This window comes from Schistocerca gregaria, chromosome 3 (assembly GCF_023897955.1).
Source record: "Schistocerca gregaria isolate iqSchGreg1 chromosome 3, iqSchGreg1.2, whole genome shotgun sequence".
NCBI classification, from domain to species: domain Eukaryota; kingdom Metazoa; phylum Arthropoda; class Insecta; order Orthoptera; family Acrididae; genus Schistocerca; species Schistocerca gregaria.
The window spans coordinates 26,368,430-26,380,773 of record NC_064922.1 but is presented as its reverse complement, the minus strand read 5'-3'; the positions used below and the strand labels follow the sequence as shown (position 1 = coordinate 26,380,773).

Below are 12,344 nucleotides of genomic sequence, written 5' to 3'. Positions count from 1 at the left end.
GGTCAACAGCAACATTCAGACGGTTTCGTACTGCACAATTGCTACATTAAAACGGTATGTTTGTTTCTCAGAACTGGAAAAACACGACCATGACAGGATTCGAACCTGCAATCTTCGGATCCGAAGTCCGACGCCTTATCCATTAGGCCACACGGTCACTGACGACCAAGTGTAACTTATATACGATTCATCTCGAAACGCTCACACCCCCTGAGGAATTGTGTTTTCGTTCCACACAGCCGCTGCCCCTTACTCTTTCCCACCCATTCGTTACATTCAACCTCTTACGAGACCGACCAAACATAGACAGGAAAACAAGACCACACACTTTGCGCAATCGGAATCGATGGCAGGGTGTCCCTCGCCGCATTTGCTACGATGGCCGTTTTGCTAATTCTGCAGAAGCGGCGGCGGCGACGACGACGACGACCGCGAGAGGCTCAGAGATTTGTGAGAAATACATCTATAAAATGTAATTCAGAATGCCTCGTCCCACCTTATGCCGTACCGCTTTGGCAAATGCTTTATCAGCGCCATTCGCCTTAATCACATCTGAGAGTAATTCTTAATAAAACGCCTCTCGCTAATTGTTCGCCATCACAGATACTGTTTGTTATACGGCCATGACGCGCAACTGATTTCCAAAATTCGTCTTCCTCCTGTGAGGATGGAACTCACGACTCCTGGTTTACTAGACCAGTGCTCTACCACTGAGCTTAAGAGGCGCGGCCTAGCGGAACTTTTGCGTACTTCGTCCGTACGGTCGTCTGAATCTTCAGACTTCAGCTGACAACACTTCATATTTTTCACTAATATTTGCAGCTATGGCGACCCATTACTGCTTGGATACACATCTGACACGTAGCCGATGTTCTCTCCAAACAAAATCACCTGCACTTCAGAACATGACTTTCACACATGTCTACAAAATCACCTTCACCTTCAAATACAGTTTTCTTGCGACTGATTGAGACGTAGGCAAATTTTAAAGTTGCTATTTCCATTACATCACGTTAATCAGAAAATCGGTAATTTACATCTGCAGTGGAGAAAAATTCCGTTCCGCCCAGCGAAGGGCTCGAACCCATGACCCTGTGATTAAGAGTCTCATGCTCTACCGACTGAGCTAGCCGTGCTGCCTCGTTGGGTACCTCCTGGGTAGCAGATCACACAGTACTCGTTTGGGTTGGTTGGTCCCATACAGAATCTCTCCATGCTGCCTAATGTTTTCCTAACGACACTCGTCACGTACTTCACTTTTATTTCATAATCATTTCTGAGAGGTAAAGGAATTGCATGACAATCTGCAGAGCTAGCGGCGTCAAAATTAACACACATACTTGACGTGACTCAAAAGCCGAACGAGTTACTTTCCGACGTTGTTTTAGATGTGCAAGTGCCAGTCAAACCTCGCGGTGAGGGCACTCTGCCGACCATTTCGCTAGTTAACACCGGTCTTCTTGTGTGTGTTTCAAGCTCAAGACCATCTTCAAGCACAAAATGGTCAACAGCAACATTCAGACGGTTTCGTACTGCACAATTGCTACATTAAAACGGTATGTTTGTTTCTCAGAACTGGAAAAACACGACCGTGACAGGATTCGAACCTGCAATCTTCGGATCCGAAGTCCGACGCCTTATCCATTAGGCCACACGGTCACTGACGACCAAGTGTAACTTATATACGATTCATCTCGAAACGCTCACACCCCCTGAGGAATTGTGTTTTCGTTCCACACAGCCGCTGCCCCTTACTCTTTCCCACCCATTCGTTACATTCAACCTCTTACGAGACCGACCAAACATAGACAGGAAAACAAGACCACACACTTTGCGCAATCGGAATCGATGGCAGGGTGTCCCTCGCCGCATTTGCTACGATGGCCGTTTTGCTAATTCTGCAGAAGCGGCGGCGGCGACGACGACGACGACCGCGAGAGGCTCAGAGATTTGTGAGAAATACATCTATAAAATGTAATTCAGAATGCCTCGTCCCACCTTATGCCGTACCGCTTTGGCAAATGCTTTATCAGCGCCATTCGCCTTAATCACATCTGAGAGTAATTCTTAATAAAACGCCTCTCGCTAATTGTTCGCCATCACAGATACTGTTTGCTATACGGCCATGACGCGCAACTGATTTCCAAAATTCGTCTTCCTCCTGTGAGGATGGAACTCACGACTCCTGGTTTACTACACCAGTGCTCTACCACTGAGCTAAAGAGGCGCGGCCTAGCGGAACTTTTGCGTACTTCGCCGCACGGTCGTCTGAATCATCAGACTTCAGCTGACAACACTTCATATTTTTGACTAATATTAGCAGCTATGGCGACCCATTACTGCTTGGCTACACATCTGACACGTAGCCGATGTTCTCTCCAAACAAAACCACCTGCACTTCAGAACATGACTTTCACATGTCTACAAAATCACCTTCACCTTCAGTTTTCTTGCGACTGATTGAGACGTAGGCAAATTTTAAAGTTGCTATTTCCATTGCATCACGTTAATCAGAAAATCGGTAATTTACATCTGCAGTGGAGAAAAATTCCGTTCCGCCCAGCGAAGGGCTCGAACCCATGACCCTGTGATTAAGAGTCTCATGCTCTACCGACTGAGCTAGCCGTGCTGCCTCGTTGGGTACCTCCTGGGTAGCAGATCACACAGTACTCGTTTGGGTTGGTTGGTCCCATACAGAATCTCTCCATGCTGCCTAATGTTTTCCTAACGACACCTGTCACGTACTTCACTTTTATTTCATAATCATTTCTGAGAGGTAAAGGAATTGCATGACAATCTGCAGAGCTAGCGGCGTCAAAATTAACACACATACTTGACGTGACTCAAAAGCCGAACGAGTTACTTTCCGACGTTGTTTTAGATGTGCAAGTGCCAGTCAAACCTCGCGGTGAGGGCACTCTGCCGACCATTTCGCTAGTTAACACCGGTCTTCTTGTGTGTGTTTCAAGCTCAAGACCATCTCCAAGCACAAAATGGTCAACAGCAACATTCAGACGGTTTCGTACTGCACAATTGCTACATTAAAACGGTATGTTTGTTTCTCAGAACTGGAAAAACACGACCGTGACAGGATTCGAACCTGCAATCTTCGGATCCGAAGTCCGACGCCTTATCCATTAGGCCACACGGTCACTGACGACCAAGTGTAACTTATATACGATTCATCTCGAAACACTCACACCCCCTGAGGAATTGTGTTTTCGTTCCACACAGCCGCTGCCCCTTACTCTTTCCCACCCATTCGTTACATTCAACCTCTTACGAGACCGACCAAACATAGACAGGAAAACAAGACCACACACTTTGCGCAATCGGAATCGATGGCAGGGTGTCCCTCGCCGCATTTGCTACGATGGCCATTTGCTAATTCTGCAGAAGCGGCGGCGGCGACGACGACGACGACCGCGAGAGGCTCAGAGATTTGTGAGAAATACATCTATAAAATGTAATTCAGAATGCCTCGTCCCACCTTATGCCGTACCGCTTTGGCAAATGCTTTATCAGCGCCATTCGCCTTAATCACATCTGAGAGTAATTCTTAATAAAACGCCTCTCGCTAATTGTTCGCCATCACAGATACTGTTCGCTATACGGCCATGACGCGCAACTGATTTCCAAAATTCGTCTTCCTCCTGTGAGGATGGAACTCACGACTCCTGGTTTACTACACCAGTGCTCTACCACTGAGCTAAAGAGGCGCGGCCTAGCGGAACTTTTGCGTACTTCGCCGCACGGTCGTCTGAATCATCAGACTTCAGCTGACAACACTTCATATTTTTGACTAATATTAGCAGCTATGGCGACCCATTACTGCTTGGCTACACATCTGACACGTAGCCGATGTTCTCTCCAAACAAAACCACCTGCACTTCAGAACATGACTTTCACATGTCTACAAAATCACCTTCACCTTCAAATACAGTTTTCTTGCGACTGATTGAGACGTAGGCAAATTTTAAAGTTGCTATTTCCATTACATCACGTTAATCAGAAAATCGGTAATTTACATCTGCAGTGGAGAAAAATTCCGTTCCGCCCAGCGAAGGGCTCGAACCCATGACCCTGTGATTAAGAGTCTCATGCTCTACCGACTGAGCTAGCCGTGCTGCTTCGTTGGGTACCTCCTGGGTAGCAGATCACACAGTACTCGTTTGGGTTGGTTGGTCCCATACAGAATCTCTCCATGCTGCCTAATGTTTTCCTAACGACACCTGTCACGTACTTCACTTTTATTTCATAATCATTTCTGAGAGGTAAAGGAATTGCATGACAATCTGCAGAGCTAGCGGCGTCAAAATTAACACACATACTTGACGTGACTCAAAAGCCGAACGAGTTACTTTCCGACGTTGTTTTAGATGTGCAAGTGCCAGTCAAACCTCGCGGTGAGGGCACTCTGCCGACCATTTCGCTAGTTAACACCGGTCTTCTTGTGTGTGTTTCAAGCTCAAGACCATCTCCAAGCACAAAATGGTCAACAGCAACATTCAGACGGTTTCGTACTGCACAATTGCTACATTAAAACGGTATGTTTGTTTCTCAGAACTGGAAAAACACGACCGTGACAGGATTCGAACCTGCAATCTTCGGATCCGAAGTCCGACGCCTTATCCATTAGGCCACACGGTCACTGACGAGCAAGTATAACTTATATACGATTCATCTCGAAACGCTCACACCCCCTGAGGAATTGTGTTTTCGTTCCACACAGCCGCTGCCCCTTACTCTTTCCCACCCATTCGTTACATTCAACCTCTTACGAGACCGACCAAACATAGACAGGAAAACAAGACCACACACTTTGCGCAATCGGAATCGATGGCAGGGTGTCCCTCGCCGCATTTGCTACGATGGCCATTTGCTAATTCTGCAGAAGCGGCGGCGGCGACGACGACGACGACGACGACGAAGACATCGACCGCGGGAGGCTCAGAGATTTGTGAGAAATACATCTATAAAATGTAATTCAGAATGCCTCGTCCCACCTTATGCCGTACCGCTTTGGCAAATGCTTTATCAGCGCCATTCGCCTTAATCACATCTGAGAGTAATTCTTAATAAAACGCCTCTCGCTAATTGTTCGCCATCACAGATACTGTTTGCTATACGGCCATGACGCGCAACTGATTTCCAAAATTCGTCTTCCTCCTGTGAGGATGGAACTCACGACTCCTGGTTTACTAGACCAGTGCTCTACCACTGAGCTAAAGAGGCGCGGCCTAGCGGAACTTTTGCGTACTTCGTCCGTACGGTCGTCTGAATCTTCAGACTTCAGCTGACAACACTTCATATTTTTCACTAATATTTGCAGCTATGGCGACCCATTACTGCTTGGATACACATCTGACACGTAGCCGATGTTCTCTCCAAACAAAATCACCTGCACTTCAGAACATGACTTTCACACATGTCTACAAAATCACCTTCACCTTCAAATACAGTTTTCTTGCGACTGATTGAGACGTAGGCAAATTTTAAAGTTGCTATTTCCATTACATCACGTTAATCAGAAAATCGGTAATTTACATCTGCAGTGGAGAAAAATTCCGTTCCGCCCAGCGAAGGGCTCGAACCCACGACCCTGTGATTAAGAGTCTCATGCTCTACCGACTGAGCTAGCCGTGCTGCCTCGTTGGGTACCTCCTGGGTAGCAGATCACACAGTACTCGTTTGGGTTGGTTGGTCCCATACAGAATCTCTCCATGCTGCCTAATGTTTTCCTAACGACACTCGTCACGTACTTCACTTTTATTTCATAATCATTTCTGAGAGGTAAAGGAATTGCATGACAATCTGCAGAGCTAGCGGCGTCAAAATTAACACACATACTTGACGTGACTCAAAAGCCGAACGAGTTACTTTCCGACGTTGTTTTAGATGTGCAAGTGCCAGTCAAACCTCGCGGTGAGGGCACTCTGCCGACCATTTCGCTAGTTAACACCGGTCTTCTTGTGTGTGTTTCAAGCTCAAGACCATCTTCAAGCACAAAATGGTCAACAGCAACATTCAGACGGTTTCGTACTGCACAATTGCTAGATTAAAACGGTATGTTTGTTTCTCAGAACTGGAAAAACACGACCGTGACAGGATTCGAACCTGCAATCTTCGGATCCGAAGTCCGACGCCTTATCCATTAGGCCACACGGTCACTGACGACCAAGTGTAACTTATATACGATTCATCTCGAAACGCTCACACCCCCTGAGGAATTGTGTTTTCGTTCCACACAGCCGCTGCCCCTTACTCTTTCCCACCCATTCGTTACATTCAACCTCTTACGAGACCGACCAAACATAGACAGGAAAACAAGACCACACACTTTGCGCAATCGGAATCGATGGCAGGGTGTCCCTCGCCGCATTTGCTACGATGGCCGTTTTGCTAATTCTGCAGAAGCGGCGGCGGCGACGACGACGACGACCGCGAGAGGCTCAGAGATTTGTGAGAAATACATCTATAAAATGTAATTCAGAATGCCTCGTCCCACCTTATGCCGTACCGCTTTGGCAAATGCTTTATCAGCGCCATTCGCCTTAATCACATCTGAGAGTAATTCTTAATAAAACGCCTCTCGCTAATTGTTCGCCATCACAGATACTGTTTGCTATACGGCCATGACGCGCAACTGATTTCCAAAATTCGTCTTCCTCCTGTGAGGATGGAACTCACGACTCCTGGTTTACTAGACCAGTGCTCTACCACTGAGCTAAAGAGGCGCGGCATAGCGGAACTTTTGCGTACTTCGTCCGTACGGTCGTCTGAATCTTCAGACTTCAGCTGACAACACTTCATATTTTTCACTAATATTTGCAGCTATGGCGACCCATTACTGCTTGGATACACATCTGACACGTAGCCGATGTTCTCTCCAAACAAAATCACCTGCACTTCAGAACATGACTTTCACACATGTCTACAAAATCACCTTCACCTTCAAATACAGTTTTCTTGCGACTGATTGAGACGTAGGCAAATTTTAAAGTTGCTATTTCCATTACATCACGTTAATCAGAAAATCGGTAATTTACATCTGCAGTGGAGAAAAATTCCGTTCCGCCCAGCGAAGGGCTCGAACCCACGACCCTGTGATTAAGAGTCTCATGCTCTACCGACTGAGCTAGCCGTGCTGCCTCGTTGGGTACCTCCTGGGTAGCAGATCACACAGTACTCGTTTGGGTTGGTTGGTCCCATACAGAATCTCTCCATGCTGCCTAATGTTTTCCTAACGACACTCGTCACGTACTTCACTTTTATTTCATAATCATTTCTGAGAGGTAAAGGAATTGCATGACAATCTGCAGAGCTAGCGGCGTCAAAATTAACACACATACTTGACGTGACTCAAAAGCCGAACGAGTTACTTTCCGACGTTGTTTTAGATGTGCAAGTGCCAGTCAAACCTCGCGGTGAGGGCACTCTGCCGACCATTTCGCTAGTTAACACCGGTCTTCTTGTGTGTGTTTCAAGCTCAAGACCATCTTCAAGCACAAAATGGTCAACAGCAACATTCAGACGGTTTCGTACTGCACAATTGCTACATTAAAACGGTATGTTTGTTTCTCAGAACTGGAAAAACACGACCGTGACAGGATTCGAACCTGCAATCTTCGGATCCGAAGTCCGACGCCTTATCCATTAGGCCACACGGTCACTGACGACCAAGTGTAACTTATATACGATTCATCTCGAAACGCTCACACCCCCTGAGGAATTGTGTTTTCGTTCCACACAGCCGCTGCCCCTTACTCTTTCCCACCCATTCGTTACATTCAACCTCTTACGAGACCGACCAAACATAGACAGGAAAACAAGACCACACACTTTGCGCAATCGGAATCGATGGCAGGGTGTCCCTCGCCGCATTTGCTACGATGGCCGTTTTGCTAATTCTGCAGAAGCGGCGGCGGCGACGACGACGACGACCGCGAGAGGCTCAGAGATTTGTGAGAAATACATCTATAAAATGTAATTCAGAATGCCTCGTCCCACCTTATGCCGTACCGCTTTGGCAAATGCTTTATCAGCGCCATTCGCCTTAATCACATCTGAGAGTAATTCTTAATAAAACGCCTCTCGCTAATTGTTCGCCATCACAGATACTGTTTGCTATACGGCCATGACGCGCAACTGATTTCCAAAATTCGTCTTCCTCCTGTGAGGATGGAACTCACGACTCCTGGTTTACTAGACCAGTGCTCTACCACTGAGCTTAAGAGGCGCGGCCTAGCGGAACTTTTGCGTACTTCGTCCGTACGGTCGTCTGAATCTTCAGACTTCAGCTGACAACACTTCATATTTTTCACTAATATTTGCAGCTATGGCGACCCATTACTGCTTGGATACACATCTGACACGTAGCCGATGTTCTCTCCAAACAAAATCACCTGCACTTCAGAACATGACTTTCACACATGTCTACAAAATCACCTTCACCTTCAAATACAGTTTTCTTGCGACTGATTGAGACGTAGGCAAATTTTAAAGTTGCTATTTCCATTACATCACGTTAATCAGAAAATCGGTAATTTACATCTGCAGTGGAGAAAAATTCCGTTCCGCCCAGCGAAGGGCTCGAACGCACGACCCTGTGATTAAGAGTCTCATGCTCTACCGACTGAGCTAGCCGTGCTGCCTCGTTGGGTACCTCCTGGGTAGCAGATCACACAGTACTCGTTTGGGTTGGTTGGTCCCATACAGAATCTCTCCATGCTGCCTAATGTTTTCCTAACGACACTCGTCACGTACTTCACTTTTATTTCATAATCATTTCTGAGAGGTAAAGGAATTGCATGACAATCTGCAGAGCTAGCGGCGTCAAAATTAACACACATACTTGACGTGACTCAAAAGCCGAACGAGTTACTTTCCGACGTTGTTTTAGATGTGCAAGTGCCAGTCAAACCTCGCGGTGAGGGCACTCTGCCGACCATTTCGCTAGTTAACACCGGTCTTCTTGTGTGTGTTTCAAGCTCAAGACCATCTTCAAGCACAAAATGGTCAACAGCAACATTCAGACGGTTTCGTACTGCACAATTGCTACATTAAAACGGTATGTTTGTTTCTCAGAACTGGAAAAACACGACCGTGACAGGATTCGAACCTGCAATCTTCGGATCCGAAGTCCGACGCCTTATCCATTAGGCCACACGGTCACTGACGACCAAGTGTAACTTATATACGATTCATCTCGAAACGCTCACACCCCCTGAGGAATTGTGTTTTCGTTCCACACAGCCGCTGCCCCTTACTCTTTCCCACCCATTCGTTACATTCAACCTCTTACGAGACCGACCAAACATAGACAGGAAAACAAGACCACACACTTTGCGCAATCGGAATCGATGGCAGGGTGTCCCTCGCCGCATTTGCTACGATGGCCGTTTTGCTAATTCTGCAGAAGCGGCGGCGGCGACGACGACGACGACCGCGAGAGGCTCAGAGATTTGTGAGAAATACATCTATAAAATGTAATTCAGAATGCCTCGTCCCACCTTATGCCGTACCGCTTTGGCAAATGCTTTATCAGCGCCATTCGCCTTAATCACATCTGAGAGTAATTCTTAATAAAACGCCTCTCGCTAATTGTTCGCCATCACAGATACTGTTTGCTATACGGCCATGACGCGCAACTGATTTCCAAAATTCGTCTTCCTCCTGTGAGGATGGAACTCACGACTCCTGGTTTACTACACCAGTGCTCTACCACTGAGCTAAAGAGGCGCGGCCTAGCGGAACTTTTGCGTACTTCGCCGCACGGTCGTCTGAATCATCAGACTTCAGCTGACAACACTTCATATTTTTGACTAATATTAGCAGCTATGGCGACCCATTACTGCTTGGCTACACATCTGACACGTAGCCGATGTTCTCTCCAAACAAAACCACCTGCACTTCAGAACATGACTTTCACATGTCTACAAAATCACCTTCACCTTCAGTTTTCTTGCGACTGATTGAGACGTAGGCAAATTTTAAAGTTGCTATTTCCATTGCATCACGTTAATCAGAAAATCGGTAATTTACATCTGCAGTGGAGAAAAATTCCGTTCCGCCCAGCGAAGGGCTCGAACCCATGACCCTGTGATTAAGAGTCTCATGCTCTACCGACTGAGCTAGCCGTGCTGCCTCGTTGGGTACCTCCTGGGTAGCAGATCACACAGTACTCGTTTGGGTTGGTTGGTCCCATACAGAATCTCTCCATGCTGCCTAATGTTTTCCTAACGACACCTGTCACGTACTTCACTTTTATTTCATAATCATTTCTGAGAGGTAAAGGAATTGCATGACAATCTGCAGAGCTAGCGGCGTCAAAATTAACACACATACTTGACGTGACTCAAAAGCCGAACGAGTTACTTTCCGACGTTGTTTTAGATGTGCAAGTGCCAGTCAAACCTCGCGGTGAGGGCACTCTGCCGACCATTTCGCTAGTTAACACCGGTCTTCTTGTGTGTGTTTCAAGCTCAAGACCATCTCCAAGCACAAAATGGTCAACAGCAACATTCAGACGGTTTCGTACTGCACAATTGCTACATTAAAACGGTATGTTTGTTTCTCAGAACTGGAAAAACACGACCGTGACAGGATTCGAACCTGCAATCTTCGGATCCGAAGTCCGACGCCTTATCCATTAGGCCACACGGTCACTGACGACCAAGTGTAACTTATATACGATTCATCTCGAAACGCTCACACCCCCTGAGGAATTGTGTTTTCGTTCCACACAGCCGCTGCCCCTTACTCTTTCCCACCCATTCGTTACATTCAACCTCTTACGAGACCGACCAAACATAGACAGGAAAACAAGACCACACACTTTGCGCAATCGGAATCGATGGCAGGGTGTCCCTCGCCGCATTTGCTACGATGGCCATTTGCTAATTCTGCAGAAGCGGCGGCGGCGACGACCACGACGAAGACGTCGACCGCGGGAGGCTCAGAGATTTGTGAGAAATACATCTATAAAATGTAATTCAGAATGCCTCGTCCCACCTTATGCCGTACCGCTTTGGCAAATGCTTTATCAGCGCCATTCGCCTTAATCACATCTGAGAGTAATTCTTAATAAAACGCCTCTCGCTAATTGTTCGCCATCACAGATACTGTTTGCTATACGGCCATGACGCGCAACTGATTTCCAAAATTCGTCTTCCTCCTGTGAGGATGGAACTCACGACTCCTGGTTTACTAGACCAGTGCTCTACCACTGAGCTAAAGAGGCGCGGCCTAGCGGAACTTTTGCGTACTTCGTCCGTACAGTCGTCTGAATCTTCAGACTTCAGCTGACAACACTTCATATTTTTCACTAATATTTGCAGCTATGGCGACCCATTACTGCTTGGATACACATCTGACACGTAGCCGATGTTCTCTCCAAACAAAATCACCTGCACTTCAGAACATGACTTTCACACATGTCTACAAAATCACCTTCACCTTCAAATACAGTTTTCTTGCGACTGATTGAGACGTAGGCAAATTTTAAAGTTGCTATTTCCATTACATCACGTTAATCAGAAAATCGGTAATTTACATCTGCAGTGGAGAAAAATTCCGTTCCGCCCAGCGAAGGGCTCGAACCCACGATCCTGTGATTAAGAGTCTCATGCTCTACCGACTGAGCTAGCCGTGCTGCCTCGTTGGGTACCTCCTGGGTAGCAGATCACACAGTACTCGTTTGGGTTGGTTGGTCCCATACAGAATCTCTCCATGCTGCCTAATGTTTTCCTAACGACACTCGTCACGTACTTCACTTTTATTTCATAATCATTTCTGAGAGGTAAAGGAATTGCATGACAATCTGCAGAGCTAGCGGCGTCAAAATTAACACACATACTTGACGTGACTCAAAAGCCGAACGAGTTACTTTCCGACGTTGTTTTAGATGTGCAAGTGCCAGTCAAACCTCGCGGTGAGGGCACTCTGCCGACCATTTCGCTAGTTAACACCGGTCTTCTTGTGTGTGTTTCAAGCTCAAGACCATCTTCAAGCATAAAATGGTCAACAGCATCATTCAGACGGTTTCGTACTGCACAATTGCTACATTAAAACGGTATGTTTGTTTCTCAGAACTGGAAAAACACGACCGTGACAGGAGTCGAACCTGCAATCTTCGGATCCGAAGTCCGACGCCTTATCCATTAGGCCACACGGTCACTGACGACCAAGTGTAACTTATATACGATTCATCTCGAAACGCTCACACCCCCTGAGGAATTGTGTTTTCGTTCCACACAGCCGCTGCCCCTTACTCTTTCCCACCCATTCGTTACATTCAACCTCTTACGAGACCGACCAAACATAGACAGGAAAACAAGACCACA

General features: G+C 46.8%; 1 protein-coding gene and 15 non-coding genes across 16 annotated transcripts in view; all 16 read right to left on the bottom strand.

Moving 5' to 3' along the window:
• LOC126354119 (uncharacterized) overlaps window positions 1-12,344 on the bottom strand; it is a 122,703-nt gene that overhangs the window by 35,307 nt on the left and 75,052 nt on the right. The window lies entirely within an intron of this gene.
• On the bottom strand, window positions 85-157 carry Trnar-ucg (transfer RNA arginine (anticodon UCG)). Its single transcript has one exon. It is a non-coding gene; the product is annotated as a tRNA-Arg (tRNA).
• On the bottom strand, window positions 1,587-1,659 carry Trnar-ucg (transfer RNA arginine (anticodon UCG)). Its single transcript has one exon. It is a non-coding gene; the product is annotated as a tRNA-Arg (tRNA).
• Trnar-ucg (transfer RNA arginine (anticodon UCG)) lies at window positions 3,080-3,152 on the bottom strand. Its single transcript has one exon. It is a non-coding gene; the product is annotated as a tRNA-Arg (tRNA).
• Trnar-ucg (transfer RNA arginine (anticodon UCG)) lies at window positions 4,578-4,650 on the bottom strand. The gene has a single exon. It is a non-coding gene; the product is annotated as a tRNA-Arg (tRNA).
• Window positions 5,164-5,235, bottom strand: Trnat-agu (transfer RNA threonine (anticodon AGU)). The gene has a single exon. It is a non-coding gene; the product is annotated as a tRNA-Thr (tRNA).
• Trnak-cuu (transfer RNA lysine (anticodon CUU)) lies at window positions 5,574-5,646 on the bottom strand. Its single transcript has one exon. It is a non-coding gene; the product is annotated as a tRNA-Lys (tRNA).
• Trnar-ucg (transfer RNA arginine (anticodon UCG)) lies at window positions 6,097-6,169 on the bottom strand. Its single transcript has one exon. It is a non-coding gene; the product is annotated as a tRNA-Arg (tRNA).
• On the bottom strand, window positions 6,666-6,737 carry Trnat-agu (transfer RNA threonine (anticodon AGU)). The gene has a single exon. It is a non-coding gene; the product is annotated as a tRNA-Thr (tRNA).
• Window positions 7,076-7,148, bottom strand: Trnak-cuu (transfer RNA lysine (anticodon CUU)). Its single transcript has one exon. It is a non-coding gene; the product is annotated as a tRNA-Lys (tRNA).
• Trnar-ucg (transfer RNA arginine (anticodon UCG)) lies at window positions 7,599-7,671 on the bottom strand. Its single transcript has one exon. It is a non-coding gene; the product is annotated as a tRNA-Arg (tRNA).
• On the bottom strand, window positions 9,101-9,173 carry Trnar-ucg (transfer RNA arginine (anticodon UCG)). The gene has a single exon. It is a non-coding gene; the product is annotated as a tRNA-Arg (tRNA).
• Window positions 10,594-10,666, bottom strand: Trnar-ucg (transfer RNA arginine (anticodon UCG)). The gene has a single exon. It is a non-coding gene; the product is annotated as a tRNA-Arg (tRNA).
• Trnat-agu (transfer RNA threonine (anticodon AGU)) lies at window positions 11,171-11,242 on the bottom strand. The gene has a single exon. It is a non-coding gene; the product is annotated as a tRNA-Thr (tRNA).
• Window positions 11,581-11,653, bottom strand: Trnak-cuu (transfer RNA lysine (anticodon CUU)). The gene has a single exon. It is a non-coding gene; the product is annotated as a tRNA-Lys (tRNA).
• Trnar-ucg (transfer RNA arginine (anticodon UCG)) lies at window positions 12,104-12,176 on the bottom strand. The gene has a single exon. It is a non-coding gene; the product is annotated as a tRNA-Arg (tRNA).